The sequence below is a fragment of the Pinus tabuliformis genome, chromosome 2_1, assembly GCF_031772625.1.
Source record: "Pinus tabuliformis cultivar Carrire ecotype Pingquan chromosome 2_1, CPIR1, whole genome shotgun sequence".
NCBI classification, from domain to species: domain Eukaryota; kingdom Viridiplantae; phylum Streptophyta; class Pinopsida; order Pinales; family Pinaceae; genus Pinus; species Pinus tabuliformis.
The window spans coordinates 150,797,254-150,819,034 of NC_142299.1; the positions used below are offsets into that span (position 1 = coordinate 150,797,254).

Sequence of the window (21,781 nt, forward strand, 5' to 3'; positions counted from 1 at the left end):
CCATGCATTTTTTGCACATTTTGTATTACAGCTCTCCTCTTGGACTCATACATAACCCTTCAGATTAAGGGGGGGAATGTTGGACACCTAATCCTAAATGGGTTAGTGTGGAAGCCGAATAGACCAAAGCAGTCCAAGAGACCTTGGGATCTGAAACCCAAGAGTCACGTATTGTACTATAAATGTATATCTCATGTTATTAAAAAATGTATTGCATGTTTTATCTTTCATATCTCTCTTGCTGTCCATGTGTGTTTAACAGTTAATAATAACCATATTTTAATATGATTTGATATTAAAATTTTAATATTTGTGTTTTGTCTTATTGTGCAAGGCTAATACTAGAGTGTCACGTGTCATTGGCCCACTGGTCAATTAGTCGCCACATAAACTTAGTGGGTCTCGCATCTCTTATGACTTGAAAACTTCTGACGATGATAGAATGGTCATACGAACTCCAATTGAGGTGTCATTTGCACCGTTGGGTTCGTAATGACGAGCTCTACGTTTCGGTCCTAGTTTTGACTAAATACGAAGACTTTGATTTTTGAGTTTGAGCCACTTCTGAATTCTAAGCATTCCTGGTGTTGAGAATTCACTAGGGTAATATATATGTTAATTCTCTTAACTTGATAATTACTTGTGTTAGCTTTTTACTTATTAGCTTTGATCTTTCTTATTTCAATGTGCAATACATCTAACAGCTACCAAAACAGTAAGAACAATGACACAGTATGTAGGCTACAAGCTAGGGCCAAAACCCCTCCTCTTGAGGGGAAAATCCGTAAAATCTCTTCTTATCTTTCAAATCTTTCAATTGAGAATACCATGACCTAGACTCAGACAAATACCCTCCAAGATCAATCTTCCTCGGCCTCTTTTTGCAATATCTTTGAACTCCCCAGTAAATATGAAATTTTGCCCCCAGCAACTGCTGCTACTTCTCTAGGATCGATCTCCCTATTGTTGTTCTTCCCTTGACCTCGCTTGCCTTGATTTGAGTCTTAGGGCTAGTAGGAAACCCTAAGAGACCTTCGCTTGCCTTCTTTCACTTCTTGCTTCAAAATCGAACATTAGACTTGCCCAGTGCAGAAACCCTAACTTCGCACTCCCAGAAGAAAGTAGAGAGACCCAAAACACTTCAACTTTTCTTGTCAATTGAGTATTGGGTTTACTTATCATGGATACTTTTGGGTATAGATTGATGGGGGGGATTTGGCGGGAAGAGTGGGCTTAGATTGTGCTCTTGTCCCCTTGATCTTTTTTGGTTGTTACCCATGGATCTTAGTCTCGTGGGATCTCCTTTATTAACTATTTGGTTCTAGGGTGGTACTACTTGGGAAACCCCGACTTTGGGTGCATGGTCCCTCTCCTTTACCCACACATATTACTCCCTTTCCACTCACTGTACCCCCATTCATCGTTTCTCCCACCTAGATCCACATTTCCATTTTGGGTCCACATAGGGCTGACCTCCCTATCCCCTTGCCCCCACCTTGGGTCAGGCCTAGAATGATGCCCCGGTGGTTGAAGTAATTAAAAGAAAAAGTGAAAAGCATAATTGGCCACATTTAATAGGAAATTGTACCACAAAATGCAAAAGATGGTTGGGACATAATAATCAGCACGTGGGCAAAAGCCAAATGCATGAGCTCTACCCCAATCCATGGCCATCACCCTAGTTCCATAGGCCCTAGATGAGCCTCCTTTATCATCCAGGAACCCATGATTGTCCCAACCCCTAGAGGGAAATGAACCGCCCTACCTAAAAGGGGGTAATCATTGCTATATCTTACACACCATGCTCTTGTCCTTTGAGCCCCAAGCAGTTAATTAAAGAAAATTCATAAAAGGCAAAAGACATATAAATAAGGGTGTAAAAATCAAGGTCGGGGCACCTCATGTACTACAATTTCTCCCTCCTATACATTACATACCCAGGTGTGGGCTTCCCCTTATCTAGCTACCCCTATGCCCCAATATGTGGCCCAAGGTTGCCCCTTTCATTCCCTACTCCATTGCACCTACTTATCACTTGCCACCCCCATTAAAGGGATGTACCTTGGACATACTATCCCCTTTAAGGGTTGAAACCACCTAATAAGGTACTTAGTTAACCCCCTTTGGAGCTTGGAGACACTAACACATGCCAAAGCCCACTACGGAAGGGCATGCTATTATGAAGTGCCCACTTTGTTATCCATGATTTGTAAACTCTTTTACCCAATTATTTTAATGATTGGTTGTACTGGAAGCCTAGGGGATGCATTGGATCTTATGCAGGATTACAGGTGATTTCCATTTGGGTTTGGTCTCCCTATACAGGATCCTAACCCCCAAAGGTCTACATTGGCACATATAGGGTGTGCATAGAGAGCCATTGGCCTCCACAGCAGTAGACAACACTCCACGGATCTTCATGGATGCTCAAAGACTACTAGCGATCCACTTTTGGGATGATGGTGATATGCTTGGTACATTATGCCCAGCAGGCCCCCACAGGAGCCCCACACTCTTGGTAGATGTCCCAGGACTTGTATGATGTCATGACAACATTCATTCCACCACTTGGACCCTTGCAGAGGATCTACAGATATCTTTGATTCATATGGAGACCCATGGGGTCATTTATGTGCCCTCAGACCCACTAGGAGCACCATAGGTCTACTACTTGGAGAACAAGGGGCCACCCCCTTGTCCATCATATTTCGAGGAATTTATTCCTCAATATGGCACTTCAGGATATTATTAGGCCTTTGGAGGGTCCCACAACATATACATATTATTACTTGGCCCCTTGTGAGGCTTATTTTTACACTTGTGAACTAGTTTGGTGGGCTTGTCACCAATAGGGGTTTTATTTGCACATTATTTTATCATTAGGGGCTAATGTAGGCCCATAGGCTAATTTGAAATCCTTAGGAGGCTATATATTGATGTTAGATACATTCATTTGGATCATCACTTGACTTGGGATCTCTCTAATCATAGAGAACTTCACATTTTTTCCTTGGAGGAATTTTTTGGAGATGGATGAATTTTGACGTATGGATTTGGGCTATTTATCTTGTCTTGGAGCTTTGTCTTGTGAACAAAATGCTAGTTGGATATACTCTATAACGGTGTAAGTAAATTTTGATGTTATTATTCTTGTTGTCGCATACTACTAAAATTAGGGCTAGTTGTTGCATAATCGAAATGTGGAATTGAGCATGTTTTAGCTAATTTAATGTATGGGCCAAAGTTATATGAATGAAATTTCCTAGAGATTATTTGTCTCAATAAGCTTTCATCCTTTACTTTGAAGTATAAATGCTTGACAGTCACTTTTCTTTTCTTTCTCTCAACATTGGATGAAGTTGACTTTCTAGGCCTCCTTGATCAAGAAACCAAGTTCTTACTCATCATCATCCTTGACTACATATCCCCAAGTGAATTAGGCATTGATCCCTAAAAAAGGGTGGTCATCCCCTTCACCTTTTTCACCTTTTATCACCTTTTCCCAGGTCTAGTCATCAAAGGTCACCTAGGTCATCAATTTCCCGAGAATTGACCCAAGGAAAAACTTTGATCTCCTACAGGGTATTGCGTTGGCGGGTCCCCTCCCTCTCCTCCAAATTTGAGGCAATTCTAACAGTGGAATCTTCAGGAATCCCAAGCCCTAGCTCTAGGATCGAATTTTGCCTAGGCATCCCCAAGGCTAGACCTCAACATGATCAATTCAACCTTTTGAGGTAAATATTCTTGTTTGGTCCTTTCCCTTCACCTTGTCCAGGATAGGAACATCATTGGTTGTTGCATTCCATCCCCGAACCTGGGCTGGGTCCACTTGGCCCTGTGTGGTCCCACTTCTCAATAAAGATTATTTGTCAAGGACCATTTGGGAATCCAAGTTTCCCAAGGATTATAGGGATTGAGAACCTCGTCTGTAAGTCACCTTCCACCTATTCATTAACATATACTTTACAAGTGATCCCTACACTACCGGGACTCCTCCCATCGGTGAAAGTCCGTAAAGAGTAGGGAGACTTAACTGTGGTGACAGTGGGCCAAGCCTCCACCGTTGCCCTGAACCTAGTAGTTGCCCTCTTAGGAACCCCTTTAGGTCCCCTGCTGGTTTGAGTGGTAACAGATCCAATAAAGAAAATCATAAGGTTGTTTATGGCACTATAAAAAGCCAAGCAATGAAGAAGGGTGGTAATCATCCTCTACTAAGGTCGATGCAAATGGATCCTCAAGCCTTAGATCATAAGCATCGATGCCATCATTCTTATAAGTGAAAGAATGGATCCTATCATACCATTAATGGAGATTCAATGTCTTATGGGAAGGGACCTCTGATGTTCAATAATGATCTAAATCCAATCCGAGATGGAGGCATGTAAGGCATTGGAAAGTTTCATGTTGGATTGCTTGTTGAACAAGTAAATGATACATAACCCAAATCAACCTCTTCTATGGGTAAATACTATCACTCACTCATGTATTCTCCACTAGAACTTGAAAGGGGGTGTCTCTATACTCAATGAATAGAATAGAACATTCTTGAATCACCCTCAAGTCCTTCAACTATGAATTTCTTTAGAACGAAGATGGGTGAAACATCTCTCAAGCAACGGATAATCAAAAAATCGATGTCAATGTATGAACCCCAAATTTTCCCAATGGCAAGGGGCCATATTACCTTCGTATTTAGAATTAATGAAGATAGTGACACAATAGAAGGTGAGATTTGGTTTTGGGATACCTACCATCTAAAACTACATTTCTTGGAGCCACGATTTACTTCTTGAACCATGAAGGAAAATACAATCTCAAAATATAGTGAAACTTGTTCTAATACCACTATTAGACTGCTTAAAATTTTGAGATAAGCATGGAATTGCATTATCATTAAAATGATAAATATATAAATGCATGTTTATGACCATTGGATTCATATTCAAAGGTTTCTTGGACTCCTGATGACAGTTCATATTCCTCATCATCAACCAAACAAATTAGGTGTCTAACAAATTATAGCAAAATCTAAAAGTTATCTCTAAAGTGGGGGTCTAAAACAAACTCGCACTGTCTACTAGTCGAAGGAGTCGCAGGATCGAGCCAAGTTGGTTCCTTTGTGTAGAGTGTATTGAGCAGTGTATCAACGTCGAGTAGGTCGAGCGAGAGTGAGCCACAATCGTGCCTCACTATCGCATCGTTTGTGCGTCGGAGTCATGGGATCGAGCCAAGTCGGTTCCTTTGCATCAAGTGTCTGCATCGAGCAAGAGTGAGTTGCAGTTGTGCCTCACTATTGACACCATCCACGAGTCAGAGGAGTCACAAGATCGAGCCAAGCCACCACAAAAATTTGCACAACGTCAAACCACCATGCACTTGCAAGATCGAGCTACCACTTTTGCAACACTAAGCCTTCGTGCCATAGAGGAATTACATCCTCAAGCTTTTGGAACCACCGTGGAACTGCAAGGTCAAGCCACCACTAAACTGCAACTACGAGAATTCCAACCAACGTCACTTCCCTCAAGTTGTCGACTTGTCCTAAGCTGCCCCCTACTACCATTGTTTTTGAAAAGGATCGTCATCACACAATAAAGCAGGGGTCTGAAACATGTAGAATTCTTACAAGGCAGAGGCTTGGAGGTGTTCTAAGGAGCCTTGAAAGCAGGGACTTCGAGGAGTTGTGTGAATATCGAAGGGTAATTTTACAGCTCATGGTGTGGGACTCTCCCATGGGGTACACTCCACCCTTAACTCCTTTGGGGGAGGTTTAGCAGGAAATAACTACCTTCTACAATGGGGAGCGATTATATAGCCCTACAAATGTAGCATTAGAGCAAGATTTCTCTTTCTGGGCTTCCCAAGTTAAGAGCCTGCTTCAAAATGTGGATCTCCTGGAAGACAAAAATAAGCAACTCCACTCAAAGGTGATTAAGCTAAAACAATTGGTATCTAAAATAAAAGAACAGGAGAACATACCCTTGCAAAAACCAATTGTGGAGTCCCCTTCATTCTAGTCAGAGCTCTTGAACTTCAAAGAAGCGGTGAGGACACAACATGCTCTCTTTAAACAAGAGGCAGAAACATAACAACGGGTGCTCAACTCTTGGGTGGAAGTGGTCAAGAAGAGGGAACATCCCCAGCCTGCACCCCCCCTACCACTCACGATGGTTGAAGGGTTTGTGCAAATTAAGTTACATGAGGAACATCTCCGTCAGTTTCAGGAGCTAAATCTTAGAGTACATGGACTTCCAGTTCCTATGGTCCCAGTAGATCCCCTACAAGTTGGCACCTCCTTCCTCCATGACACATTGGGCCTACATGATCTCTCTTTAGAGCATGCATGGATGGGGCCCAATGCCACTCTTTTCCTCTGCTTTCAGACACTCGAGGATTGAATCAAAGCCCTTCACGAAAAGAAAAAATTGGCCACTCTCCTGCCCACTCAAAGGATCTTCCACAATGTTGACCTCACCAAAGCACAATAGGCAGAACTCAAACAAGCCAAAGATCAAGTAACAATTGCACAAAAAGAAAGGAAATGGGTAGTTATTCGGGAACTTATAGTTGTCATCCATAACTCGACCCCCCGGCTATTGTCGGCCATGGACCAAATGACAGTCACGTTCAAAAGGGGGGCAAGCCCACTATCTCATCGGTTGATGGAATTGTAATTGTGCATTTTGGCCTTCTTCATGTACATTGTGTGATGTTATTGGTTCTCGTGATCTCCTTTTTCTCACAAAGACACATGTAAGGCCCATGTGAACCCCACCCCCAATCTCGGGATATCATAGGATTTGGGCATGCAGACAGGAGGCACATTTTGAAAGAATGAGAGGTTCTAGGGGAGTTTCTTGCCTTGTACAGGACTCCCTTTGTAGTCGAGACTCGAGTTACCATGTTGTCTTTAGATGAGCAAACTAGATTCTTGTAGGTCTAGCTACATCAAGGCTGCTACCGACTTCGCGACAGTTACATTGCAGTCTGTTACTTTCCCCTTGACTCATCACCTTTTGCAACTCATAGGGAATTTGAGGGAGACTCATTCCTCAATCTATACGAGGACATATCTCATTACTCTTCTTAGGGAGATGTAATTATTTTGTGTGAATTCAATGCTTGAACTAGGAATAAACGGGTATCCCTTCACGACAAAGCTGAGGACGCTCTTTGCCACCAGAAGATAGAACCAAAGTCAATTGGTCTTCACAAATGTTCACAGGATGAGTATGGGCCCCTCACAAGTTATGGGGGGCATCTCTTATAGTTGGGCGAATCCCATGGGTTTTTGATTCTAAACGGGCTCCCCTACTTCCCTGGATTAGGAGATTTCACTTGATTTCCCCACAGTAGGGGCCAAGTGTTGTGGATTATGTCTTGATCACCCATGCTCTCGTCCCACATATCCAACATCTCTTTGTTTCCCACCTCCCTCTAGTAAATCATGCCCTCGTCACTTTCCTCCTCTCTACTCCCCCTCTTCCTGCTACCTCCATCACCTTCCAAACCACCTCAATATCCACCTACAACACTTTTTGTCACGATAGAGATTATGCCCCTTTATACACTACCTGTCTCGAGGAACTACTCCCCCCATCTCTCATTTTAAAGCCTTGTAAATTTCCACAACCAAGTATGAGTTACTCTCAAGAGCCCTTATGGAATTCGCCCTGGGTTCTTACCCCTATTCGACTCACAAGTACACTCGTAAGCCCACTCTTAGCTATTATCCCATGAACCGATGATACGATGAAGATTGCAAAGCTCTCCAAAAGCAACTTCGCTTTGCCCTCACACATGATCCCTCTGCCTCACCTTCTCTCTAGATATCCCACCATAAACTCCTTCACCATAGAAAGCATATATTTCTCTCCCAAAGGAGACAAGAGCTTTATGAGGCCCTCCATTGCTCCCCTAAGGCCTTTTGTCGTACCCTTTTCCCCAGACATTGAACTATCCCACCTAAATTGGATTCCATAACCATGTTTTCACACACTACCTCCCTCTATGACATTCCCAAGAAACCTGTAATCCATGTCTCCTCCCCCCCCGCTCATGCCACCTTTTTTCAGAATTGGACGTTAGGAGGGCAGCCAAAGCTTTGAACTCTAGCAAAGTTAGTGACGAAGAAGGCCTTTAGGTGAAATTCCTATAGCATGGCAGTAAGTCCCTCGAGTCCTATCTTGCCAATCTTTTTAACCAAGTGCTTTGCTTTGGCTTTCCTCTTGGCTGGAACAAACACATCATCCATCTTATCCACAATTCGGCCAACATTTTGGATCCAAATAACTACTGAACTATTATGGTGGGTCATACATTCTCCAAGCTTTACACCATTATTTTGCATCATTGGCTTTCTGAAGAGCTAGAGCAATGAAGTCTCAGAGCGAGGGACAAGCAAGTTTCTGTCCAAACTACCAGATGATTGATCACATATTTACATTCCAAGCATCACTGAGGAGGCTCGTCACCATTCTTCGAGAGTCTACAACTGCTTTGTCAACTTTCGAAAAGCGTTCAACACAATGTTGAGGGAGGCACTATTTTAGAGACTGTGACATTAGGATTTCCAAAACTCTCTTAGCAACCATCATGAGATTGTACGAGTCTATTATCGAAGGCCTAAAGATGGCACATGGCCTTTCAGATTTCATTCAAAGTACCACTGGTGTTAAGCAGGGATGCCCTCTCTCGCCTACCCTCTTTGGAATTTATATTGACAAGTTGGAGTCTTTCCTCCAAGAGCATATTCAGGAGGGGGATGGTTGCCTTCTTCATTAGGTGTTGATCTCTCTACTCCTTTTTGTTGACGACTTGGTTTCATTGGCCTCTACCCCTGAGGGCCTACCGAGACAACCGGATGCCCTAGGCAATTATTGTGACATTCAACAGTTGAAGGTCAACCTAGGTAAAACCAAGTTTATGATCTTCAATGCATCGAAGAGCTCTATTATAGACTTGCATTTTTATTTTCGGGGAGAAGAGATTGAGATCATCACATATTATATTTACCTGGGAGTGAAGTTCACAGGGCCTTATTTTGGCGTGAGACAAACCCTCTAGCCCCATCTCCACACATGATATGGCTTTCTTGCCCTCATTAGGAGACAGTGGTTCCAGAGTCAATTTTGGGACATCTTGTCCAAACTCCACCTCGTGGACGCGATTATTCAATCTACAGTTCGTTATGGCTCCGAGATCTAGGGGCCAAGTTTGGTTCAGACGGATTCAGCTCAGTCGAAGAGAGTCTAGACGACCTTGCTTCTCAGATGCATCATATGATGCAAAAATACAGTTCCATAGTCTATTATCCAAGCATATTTCGGGGCCCATCCATTCCCCCTTGAGGTCATCTCCTGCCTAGTCTCTTTCCTCCACAAAGTTAGATCTCTCTGGGATTCTACGGTGGGGAGAGAGCTTTACCCCTACCTAGCACTTTGCTCCTTAGAGGCCCTCACTTCAGATCAATCAACAAGTCGTGCTCAAGGGAGGTTCTCTGAGGCATCCCAACTCCTCCAATCTACGGCCATTTCCACTTCCTATGAGCACCTCCCCCAATTCAAATTCTCTCTTGATGCACCGAGCCATCTTCTCTCGACTAAATAGGTATTGAATCAGTCCATTAAGGAGGATATCTATCGATTATCCACACAAGTGACATGGAATTCACCTCCAAAGGCCTTTGGTCAGAAGATACCTTTCTATTTGAAGCATTTCTTAGAGTTACAAGATGGCCTCATCATCTAGCCCCCTTACTTTTGTCGGCATTGGATGCACTCACTCAAGATACCTCTGGGGCAACTTCGTGTGGGCCTCGAATTATCTTAAGGTCAAGAGAAACCACCATATTCCTCAATCAGACAAAATTTGCCAGGTTTTCCACCTACAAGAGCTGAAGACTGAGTGGCACCTCATCTTCAGGTGCCCTGTTTATTATGAGACCAAGTGACATTTCCAATGTCTCTACAAGGATTCCAAGGGCTCCCTCTCTACTTTTTTCCGATACCAGGACCAAAGATGCCTAGCCCTCTTTACTAGGGATATATTTACCTACGGATCTCAACTCTCACATGCCTCAACACACCTTGGGATTTCTAGAACTATAACTCTTACTTCCAAGATGTTTTGTCTGATCAAAACAATAAGCAGCATGCAGAGCCTCAATATGCAGCATATGGGGGAAGGGTGAGACCTCAGGGTTTACTACAACCCCCCCTTTACGAGATGGACAAGTATATTTGAGACCAGACCGAAGATGCAATACCATGCTTCAGTCGGCCTATCCTCAGAGAGTCAAAGGGAATGGTTCAAGACAAAGATGACGTAGGGCGCCTCCCGCTCGCCATACCTCCTCCCAATTGCTGAACAATGGACAGAGATACTCAATAGCTTCTTCCTTCCATCCTTGGATGTTAGGAGTAACCCTCAGTCCTATACTCCCCCCTAGGATCATACAATTGTATTTCCCGATAGTTTCGGAGGACGCGGACAAGGAGAGATTGCCTTCCTCACCTCCCTTGCCATTAGCCATCAAATCTAGGAGATGTTGACCTTATTGGCCTCATCTTCAACTTCCCTTCATTTCTTTGGAGTTACACAGTCCAGCAATAGACATACTTTGTACTTCTCATTTTTGGTCATTTCATGTGATTTTATACATTCTCTAATTGTACCTTTATTTCATTTCAGCCTTATTTTAGTCATATTTTAGTCTTTTTAGCTTTGGAGTTATAATGGAGTCGCATTTGCACTCCCACATGCCTTGTATTTACACTAGATATATCTTTTAGTCCCATTAACCGACTCTTGTGGTCACCCGAGGTCATTAATAAAACTATCTTATCTTATCTTTCAACATTTATTGACTTGGATGTTGTAGGCCTAGAGTTAGAAAGAGTTTGGAATAATTTGAATAATACAAAGTGACATTTTGAGTACATTTTTCAGCCACTTTCTAGGGCTGATGTATAGGGTTTTAGATGTTGTTATATAATCTTTTATTGCAGAAATTTGTTGTAATTTCATCTCTATGTTACTCTCATAATAGCCCTTTATTTTTGGATTTAGCATCATCAATTCTAGGGCTCTTTGTTGTTGCTGCTATAAACTGGCATATTGCTAAAATTTCTTATTTTACAAATCAGTTTACTACAGAATTGTGTAATTTCTTGATTGTGTGTGTTTAGGGGCCTTACTTGAGCTCATATTGGTTGACCTAAGCCTTTAGAACAACCATAAGATCCTTTGAACTCAAATTTGGAAATTACATTGCGAAACCACCATAAACCCTAATTGATTTATCCTCTTGTTTGGTGGTAGTGGAAGTAGAAGCCCTAAGGGGGCTCATGACTTGGTTTGGCAGGGCCATTATATCCATAAGATCTACTAGGGAAGCCTCCTTTGTGTTGGATTATATCCATCACTAAAGTGAGGGGAGAAGTTGCTAAGGTGACAATAGTGAATCTCCCGTGTTACCCATTTTCTTAGTCAACTAGTGAAGCTTTGCACTAGGGTGCAAAATTTTTTTGTCACAAAGCCAAAAGTGCTAGGGTGTTCCGTTAAGGGAGTCATACATCAAAATGTATCATCAACCATCAATGATCGTAGGGGCTCCTCTATTAGTATGAAAGGTAAAGCAATCACCAAGACAACCAAAGCACCAATGTCATCTAGCCATCAATGACTACATCACCAATAACCTCATCAAATGTGATCACAACCCCTGGGTCATCCAAAGAGCAACCCATAAACCTGCCTTTGTGATGAGAATGCAATAGAGAAAAAAATCATGGTTGCAGACCTTTTGCAAAATGAGGGATAACAGGTTGGACCCATTGTCCCAGCGTTTGCACCCTATAAATTTGGAGGATACATGAACATTTGACCAGGAGGTAATTGTAAAGAACATATATTTTGAATTCTAACTATATTGGCTATGTAATCTTAAATCCCAATGGATTTAAGCAGATATTTCACTTTCCAGGTTAAGCCATTTCTAGTTGCTACAGATAGTGTATTTGAGGAGAGGCGTTTTGGAGCATAGTTACCAGGTTCAAAAAGTTTGATAGTTTCAGGTAGGCAAAGTTTCAGAAAAGCTTGGGATTTTGAAAAAAGTTTGAAAGGTTCTGAAAAAGGTTTGGAAATATGGAACATTTAGAATGACAGATACCATTCAGAAATACAAATAATCACATAAAATACATAATATAAAACATATACACAAAAAATAGTTTTATGTGGCTTCTAAAATGATTTTTTAGGTTTTTTTCCTTGTATTTTTTGGTACATTTAGAGGATTGTTCTGGACCAATTCTGCTGGTTCAAAAGAATTAGAGTCCTACTGTATCTTAGCGAGGTCCAACCTAACCTGGAAATAATGATTTAGAGAGTGGTGGGCTGGGTCACCAGGACCACTATGAGTGAGCGGCTCAACCACAACAATCGAAAATTCAGCGGCCAGCCTGGACCATCCAATCCACAGTGAAAACGTGGGTGCCTAATAAGCACAGAGTTACTTTCTAGCCCTAACGTTTGCCACATTTTATTTTGAGCTGAACCACAACAATCGAAAATTCAGCGGCCAGCATGGACTTCCCAATCCACAGTGAATACGTGGGTGCCTAATGAGCACGAAGTTGCTTTCAAGCCCTAAACTCTGCCAGCTCAAAATAAAATGTGCTTTAAGTGAAAGTTCGCTGAACGGATTAAGCCGATCCACTTCAATTAAATTATAATTAAAGGCAGGTATAATTATAGCTATCATTAAAAACCCTTTAAAGGTTTCACCGTTGGGTATCTGAACATTGAAATGGCATCTATCGATCCATATATACATAATAGATGCGAATTTATATAAAACACGCACACACTCCTCCAGTTCAACCAGGCTACAACTGGGATTTGCTTCACATTGTGTATTTTCGTGGGTTTATGCAGTAATTATATCTGATTACTTTATGTTACCTATCATCCTCCACTTATTTATAACCCTGCAATAAACACACTTTCTTCCTTCTAAATTCTCACATAAAGCAGACAGTGTTGGACACAGATTGTCATTGATGTCAATATGGCAATATTCACGGAAGGAGACAGAGCCAAAGAAAAGGAGCACACAGAGCCAAGAGGAGCCAAGAGGAGTAGAGGTAGTTAAGCATTGTATGAAGTTGTTGGTGAACACTGGTGAAGGCTGCTGCAGCTGTTGAACACTGTTGAAACACTTGGAGAAAAGTTGCTGAAACACCAATTTCTCCGTTGCTGAAACACCAACACTTAAGTTTTTGGTGAACATTGGTGAAGGTTGTTGCAGTTGTTGAACACTGTTTAAACACTTGGAGAAAAATTGCTAAAATACCAATTTCTCCATTGCTGAAACACCAACACTTGTGAAAAATTTGCCGATACACCAGTTTCAGCGTTGCTGAAACACCAGTTTCGGCGTTGCTGAAACACCTCCATGACGACATTATATTTCCACGTTGCTGAAACACCTCCACGACGACATTATATTTTCGTGACACCACCAATCGAAGGTAATCATGAGGAAGATAAAGCGAATGGAGGAGGGAAGTTGGGAGGTTGAGCGAGTGTTGAGGAAGCCGAAGCTCAAGCGAGCGAGGAGGAAGCCAAAGAGCCATTGAGTAAGCGGAAACGAATGGACAAAGGTATGATAATGTATAAAACAGTAAAAATAGAGAACTGTTGTTGCTGTTGGTGTGGTGAAGAATCAGAGTGTGAGGTAGTAGAAGCAGCAGAGGCTGTAGAGGTAGTAGAAGCAGCAGAGGCAGGAGAGCAAGAGTGAGACAATCTCAGCTGAATAGTGTGCAACAGCATACCTGTTTATACCAAGGTTGGGTTGGAGCCCAAGAGGTTGGAGCCTCAGAACTGAACTGGACAGAAGTCCTTGGGGGTAGGTGATCCTAAGTGCAGGACCACTGCAAAACAGAGTTGGTGCTCTGGAGGTTGGATCCTCACTGAAGTCCAAGTTGGAGCTTGGCAACTATTCACAATCAGATTTATACTTCTATTGTATTTATTTCATTTCACTGTTTTGAGTTTTAATAAAAGCATTAATAACAGTTGTTGATTTCTGTGTTTTGTGTATACATACACATATCTATATATGTTGTTGGCAATCACTAGAACAATTAAAAATAAAAAATAAAAAAAAATAGTAAGAAATACTGATTCACCCCCCTCTCAGTATTTCCAACAATTGGTATCAAAGTAGGCTTCTTCATACTAGCCTAACAGCTTGAAGAAGGATCCGCAACCATGATGAGAAATCACGAAGCATCAGGAAGACCTCCTCTGTTCGATGGCACTAACTTTGGTTTCTGGAAGAAAAGAATGACCTACTACTTAATGTCCCTTGGACCCGAAGTCTGGCATTTTGTTCAAAATGAATACAAAATGACTACCACTCTTCCAACAGACCAAGACGAGAGGAAAGCCTACATTGCAAACGCAAAGGCCATGAACTCCATCACTAGTGGAATCACTGATTCTGAGTTTACAAAAATCATGCACTATACATCTGCCAAAGAAATGTGGCAGAAGCTAGTTGGCTTGTATGATGGAGACTCAAAAGTAAAAAAGGCAAAGCTTCAAACTCACCAAAGACAATTTGAAAGTTTGCGGATGGAAGATGAAGAAGGCATTGCAGCGTACCTCCTCCGAGTAGCTGAAGTGGTAAATTCCCTGAAAGGATTAGACGAAAAAGTTGAAGAAAGTACCGTTGGTCAAAAGGTATTAAGGTCTCTTCCAGACAGATTTGACTCCAAAATAAGCGCTATAGAAGAAGCAAAGGATCTAGATACCCTCAAAATGGATGAACTCCATGGAATTCTCACTGCCTATGAAATGAGGAAAGGTGGCCCAAGTTCCAAAGATGCAGCATTCAAGGCCTCAAAGTCAAAGAAGGGGAAAGAAAGGAATGACTGTAGTGATGAGTCTGATGTGGAATCCGAATTGGCTCAATTTGTACGAAAGCTTAAGAGAGGATCTAAGCTTAAAGGCAAGTATCCTCTTATCTGTTTTAAATGTGGTAAAATAGGTCATTATGCAGCAAAATGTCCTCATAAACATGACAGTGATGATGAAGGAAATTCTAAAAGAATGGCACATAAAAAGAAAGGGTTCAATAAGAAAAACTTCTTCTCCAAGCAAGATGGGTCTGATGAGGATGAGTTTATGGTCATAAAAAAGAAATCAGATGAGGAAAGTGATCATGATGAAAGCCAAGAAGCATTATTCATGGCACTCACAGATGATGATGACTCAGGGCTAGAAGGAAATGCAGATGAACTGTTAATAAGCGCCATTGAAGAAAATGAGAAACTACGGAACAAAATCATTTCTCTCAAAGTGGAAAATGAGGAAATAAGAAGGAGAGAAGATCTCTTGGAAGCAAAGCTTAAAGAAAAAGAAGAGACTTGTGAAGAACGTGAGGCCGAAATAGTATCTTTGAGAAAGGAGTTGGAGCAAATTAAAAAGGGCTGTAAAAGCTCTCAAATACTTGAGACTATTCTGAAAAATCAAAAACCTCAACATGACAAGTCTGGAATAGGTTTCAAAGGAGAATCCTCAAGCACTAAGAATAGTGCGAAAAGATATGCCGATGCACTTTCCTGCAATCCAAAAGATGAAAAAGTATGTTATCAAAAGTGCATCCCAGATTCCAAGAATGAAGAAAGAATTACTCCAAAGAAGAATGTGGAGTCGAATCATGGACACTACAACAAATACAAACCTGTACTCCACCAAGGGCCCATCAAAAATCCAAAGAACGAGGGAGAAGTAATTCCCAGGAAGGAAATCGACTCAAACCATGGTTGCTTCAACAAGTACAAAACCATCTTTCTTGGACATTGCTTTCACTGTAAAAATTTCGGTCATCAAGCCAGACATTGTATGGCTCTCAGAAATGAAAAGACAGAGCTAAAGGACCGAATAATCAACTCATATGCCCCCAAAAGGCAGGGACAAATCAAAACCTTCAATTCATTTGATCCCTTAACCAAATTTGATCTGATTTGCTCTTACTGCTACAACATTGGACACTATGAACAAGATTGCCCACTTAAAGGAAGAAAGACAAGTAGCAAGAATTCCAGCATGGACAAATGCGGCCTGGCTCTATATGCTCAAAATAATGGAAACCAGTGGTTTGTAGATAGTGGGTGCTCCAAACACATAACAGGAGATAGAGGGAAGTTTGTCTCACTGAGCAAAAAGGAAGGGAATGTGTCTTTTGGAAGCGGATCTGGCAGAATTGCAGGAAAAGGAACAGTTACTCTGATAAATGGAAAAGGAAAAGCTCAAGATGCTCTACTGGTTGACGGACTCAAACACAACCTCCTTAGTGTCATCCAAATCTGTGATCAAGGACATAAGGTTGTTTTTAGCAGCAAAGACTATGAAATAAGGAACTCTGCCTCAGGGAAACTTGTGGCAAAAGGGGTGAGAACACCAGACAACATTTACATTCTGAACAAGATTCAGGAAAATAAATGCTACTTGAGTCAAACAGATGAGAGTTGGTTGTGGCACAAGCGACTTGGACATACAAGTTTCGAAAATCTGATCAATATCAGCAAGATCAAAGCTGTACAAGACATCCCAAGGCTGTTCAAACCAAATCAAGCAGTGTGTGGTCCATGTCAACATGGAAAGCAGACCAGAACCAACCACAAGACAAAGGAACACTATACATCGAAGCCCTTGGAGATCATCCATGCTGATGTGTGTGGGCCAACTAGAAATCAAGCACTCCAAGGAGAAAGGTACTTTGTGTTATTTGTTGATGATTATACTAGAATGATGTGGATATATTTCATAAAGTATAAATCTGAAACTTTTGAGTGTTTTAAGAATTTAAAAGCCCTTGTAGAAAATGAAAAAGATTCAAAAATTAAGTGCCTTAGAACAGACAGAGGAGGAGAATTCACATCAAACGAGTTTAGTGAGTTCTGTAATATTCATGGAATTAAAAGGGAATTCTCAGCTGCCAGAACACCTCAGCAAAATGGGGTAGTTGAAAGACGAAACCGAACAGTCCAAGAGATGGCAAGAACCATGCTATTAGCAGCAGACCTACAGCCTAAATTCTGGAGAGAAGCAGTAGGGACAGTTGTCTATACACTGAATCGAACTCAATTAAGACCAAATTGTGATAAAACTCCTTATGAGCTATGGAAAGGAAGACCTGCTTCGGTGAAGTACTTCAAGATATTTGGAAGCAAGTGTTTCATAAAAATAAATGATGGCTCACCCGGAAAGTTTGATTCTCGGGTTGATGAAGGGATATTTCTTGGATACTCTACACGGAGCAAGGCTTACAAGTGCTACAATTATCGACTGAAGAAAATAGTGGAAAGCATTGATGTAAAGGTTGATGAAGAACTTCCAGTAAAGGAAATTGAAGAACATGAAGATGACTTTCTCCTTGAAGAAGAAGAACCTAAAGAAGAAGAGATAGATGATGAAGAAGAAGAAGAGAAAAGAGAACCACCTCATACCCCTTCAAAGATGAAGTATGTTGAAAGATACCATCCAGAAGAACAAATCATTGGTGATAGAGATGAAGGTGTGCAGACCCGAAGAAGGATAACAACCTCACCCAAGAGAAAATTCATTGCCCTCCTATCTATGATAGAACCAGAAACATTTGCAGAAGCAAGTAAGGATCCTCATTGGGTAAAAGCAATGGAAGAAGAAATGTCCCAGATTGAGAAGAACAAGACATGGGAGTTGGTACCTCGTCCAAAGGAAAAAAACATAATAGGAACCAAATGGGTGTTCAAAAATAAAATGAATGAGGAAGGATAGGTTATCGGAAACAAGACAAGACTTGTCTGCAAAGGCTATTCACAAATTGAAGGAATTGACTTTGAAGAGACATTTGCACTAGTGGCCCGTATAGAAGCTATCAGGATGTTCTTAGCATTTTCTTGCTCAAAAGGATTCAAAATCTATCAAATGGATGTGAAATCAGCATTTCTAAATGGGGAACTCAAAGAGGAAGTCTACATGGAGCAGCCATAAGGTTTTGATTTGACAACAGGAAAGGACCTAGTCTGTAAGTTGAAAAAGGATTTATATGGATTGACACAAGCTCCTAGAGCTTGGTATGCAAGATTGGATCACTACCTACAACAACAAGGCTTCAAAAAGGGAGTGGCTGGAAGTAATCTATACATAAAGACAGATCAAGGTAAGTTACTAGCTGCTCTTGTTTATGTCGATGATCTGATTTTTGCTAGTAATAATGATGAAATGAGCCATGAATTTTCTCAAAACATGTCAAAAGAGTTTGAGATGTCAATGATAGGAGAGCTGTCCCACTTCCTTGGACTTCAAATATCTCAAACCAGAGCAGGATTGTGTATATCTCAAACCAAATATCTAAAAGACATGCTAAAAAAATATGGAATGGAGGACTGTGCACCCATGAGCACACCTATGACCACCAACTGCAAACTAAGCAAAGATGATGACTCCCCTCTAGTGGATGCAACTCATTATAGGTCAATGATCGGAGCCCTTCTTTACTTAACAGCTACATGACCAGACATAATGCAAGCAGTAGGAATGGTGGGAAGATTTCAATCTGCTCCCAAACAATCCCATTTATTAGCTGTAAAAAGAATTCTCAGATATCTAAAGGGAACTTCTGATTTCGGTCTTTGGTACCCAAAGAACTCAACACTGACTGTAACTACATACACCGATGCTGATTGGGCTGGAAGTATAGATGATCAGAAAAGTACTAGTGGAAATGCATTCTTCCTAGGAGACTGTTTGGTATCCTGGCTCAGCAAAAAACAGTCATCCATATCATTATCCACAGCCGAAGCCGAGTATATTGCTGCAACAGACTGTTGTACTCAGATACTATGGATGAAGGAAGCTCTAAAAGATCTCGACATATGTACAGATCAACCAATTACCGTCTATTGTGACAACACAAGTGCAATCAGTCTCAGCAAAAATCCAGTGATGCACTCAAGAACCAAACACATTCCAATCAAGTATCATTTCCTCCGTGAGCAAGTAGCTAAACAAAACATTGTCCTGGAATATATCAGTACTAAGGAGCAGATAGCTGATGTTTTCACAAAACCTCTTCCTCGAGAAGCATTCAAACATCTGCGTCAAAAGATGGGGGTTATTTCTTTATCATCACTCAAGTTCGTTCATAAAGATGTAGCAGGACAGGGGGAGCAGGTTGACAGGGGGAGTCTGTATGCATTCCTTTGCCATTGATGTCAAAGGGGGAGAGAGAGAGCAGAAGAATATTGCCATCAATAACAAAGGGGGAGATTGTTGGACACAGATTGTCATTGATGTCAATATGGCAATATTCAAGGAAGGAGACAGAGCCAAAGAAGAGGAGCACACAGAGCCAAGAGGAGCCAAGAGGAGTAGAGGTAGTTAAGCGTTGTATGAAGTTGCTGGTGAACACTGGTGAAGGCTGCTGCAGCTGTTGAACACTGTTGAAACACTTGGAGAAAAGTTGCTGAAACACCAATTTCTCCATTGCTGAAACACCAACACTTAAGTTGCTGGTGAACACTAGTGAAGGCTGCTGCAGCTGTTGAACACTGTTGAAACACTTGGAGAAAAATTGTTGAAACACCAATTTCTCCGTTGCTGAAACACCGACACTTGTGAAAAATTTGCCGATACACCAGTTTCAGCGTTGCTGAAACACCAGTTTCGGCGTTGCTGAAACACCTCCGCGACGACATTATATTTCCACGTTGCTGAAACACCTCCGCGACGACATTATATTTTCGTGACACCACCAATCGAAGGTAATCATGAGGAAGATAAAGCGAATGGAGGAGGGAAGCCGGAAGGTCGAGCGAGTGTTGAGGAAGCCGAAGCTCAAGCGAGCGAGGAGGAAGCCAAAGAGCCATTGAGTAAGTGGAAACGAATGGACAAAGGTATGAGAATGTATAAAACAGTAAAAACAGAGAACTGTTGTTGCTGTTGGTGTGGTGAAGAACCAGAGTGTGAGGTAGTAGAAGTAGCAGAGGCTGTAGAGGCAGTAGAAGCAGCAGAGGCAGGAGAGCAAGAGTGAGACAATCTCAGCTGAATAGTGTGCAGCAGCATACCTGTTTATACCAAGGTTGGGTTGGAGCCCAAGAGGTTGGAGCCTCAGAACTGAACTGGACAGAAGTCATTGGGGGTAGGTGCTCCTAAGTGCAGGACCACTGCAAAACAGAGTTGGTGCTCTGGAGGTTGGAGCCTCACTGAAGTCCAAGTTGGAGCTTGGCAACTATTCACAATCAGATTTATACTTCTATTGTATTTATTTCATTGCACTGTTTTGAGTTTTAATAAAAGCATTAATTACAGCTGTTGATTTCTGTGTTTTGTGTATACATACACATATCTATATATGTTGTTGGCAATCACTAGAACAATTAAAAATAAAAAATAAAAAAAAATAGTAAGAAATACTGATTCACCCCCTCTCAGTATTTCCAACAGAGCTCTCAGTATTTCCAACAGACAGTACTAGAAATATATAAATTCCGGGGATTAAAAGAAAAAATGAAATTACCAAGATGTTAAAGAACTTAAATAATATTGAAAGCGTGCCATTGGTACATAATAAGCACATTAGTACTCACACTAAATAAAAAATACAAAGCTCTGGGCCAACAGCAACCACCACGGACTTGTTCAGAGGATGTAGAGCAATGAGTGCAGGTGCCACCTCCTTAATGGTGCATTCTTCAGGAGCGTCGACGAAGTCTTCTTCCATCAGATGAGTGTTAGAAATTAAATGGAAGTTTCTAAATCTTAATGTGACCCAACTAATTAAGTCATTCCATAATTAAAAGCATTAAATCATTAAAGCATTAAAGCATTAAAGGATTAAAGCATTAAAGCGTTGAATTGGTATATGATGGACGTACCAGATTTAAAGTTAAAAATATAAAGGATTGGGTCCTCTCTCTCCCACACAAGAGTTGTATTCTTCTCCATCAAGAAACACATAAGGAAGTGAGGGCAACAGGAGAGAAACCGAATTCTGAGAAGAAGACAGAAGACAGAAGACAGAAGATGGCAGCCATTACAACTTCCGCTGTTAGTCAAGGTATGTCATCTTAAACAACATATTAAGTTCTGAATGTGAAATATTTGGTGTTGATGATCTTTGGGCTGTTAGTAGCTATATTTAACATTTGGTATCAGAGCCACAATCAATAACTAAATATTTCCTATGCAATTGATCTGTTCATGGCTTGACGAAAATACGCTGTCCTCTGTGGTGACACATAAACCCCATATTTGCGTGTCGGCCTTTTGATTCAAGCGCTTTCATCCAAATGGATTAATCAAGATAACAATACCAGATGCAGCTTGAATTAATGCTTGACTCATTTATGTTCCTTGAACCACGGTGAAATAAGTAGTGGGTATGGGTTTCTCCCCAGTCTAGCCACGTCATGTTTTCATTGATTTCCCTAGGTCGTTGTGTGCACTTATAAAGTGATCCCTCTGTGTATGCATTCGAAAGACTGAACAAATAACCGTTTTCCGTGATTTCTGTTAGAAAAATCGGTTGTGGGGAATGCCCTATATGTTGTGCGATTTGCACGGTTTGTGTGGAGTAAGAGGATTCCGTCATATCTCCCATTACTGTGCCAAGGAAGTCTCCGTATTCAGATTCGGTTTTTAAGAGTTTAGTTTTTTGAGTATTGTCTCGTTCTCGCGAAATATTTACACTTTTCGGAATGTTTAGCCTTAAGCATCGTCTTTT

At 41.3% G+C, this 21,781-nt stretch overlaps 1 pseudogene; it reads right to left on the reverse strand.

The window, feature by feature from the left end:
- LOC149199188 (uncharacterized) overlaps positions 1-20,779 on the reverse strand; it is a 262,651-nt pseudogene extending 241,872 nt beyond the window's left edge.
- Positions 20,780-21,781: the final 1,002 nt, after the last annotated feature.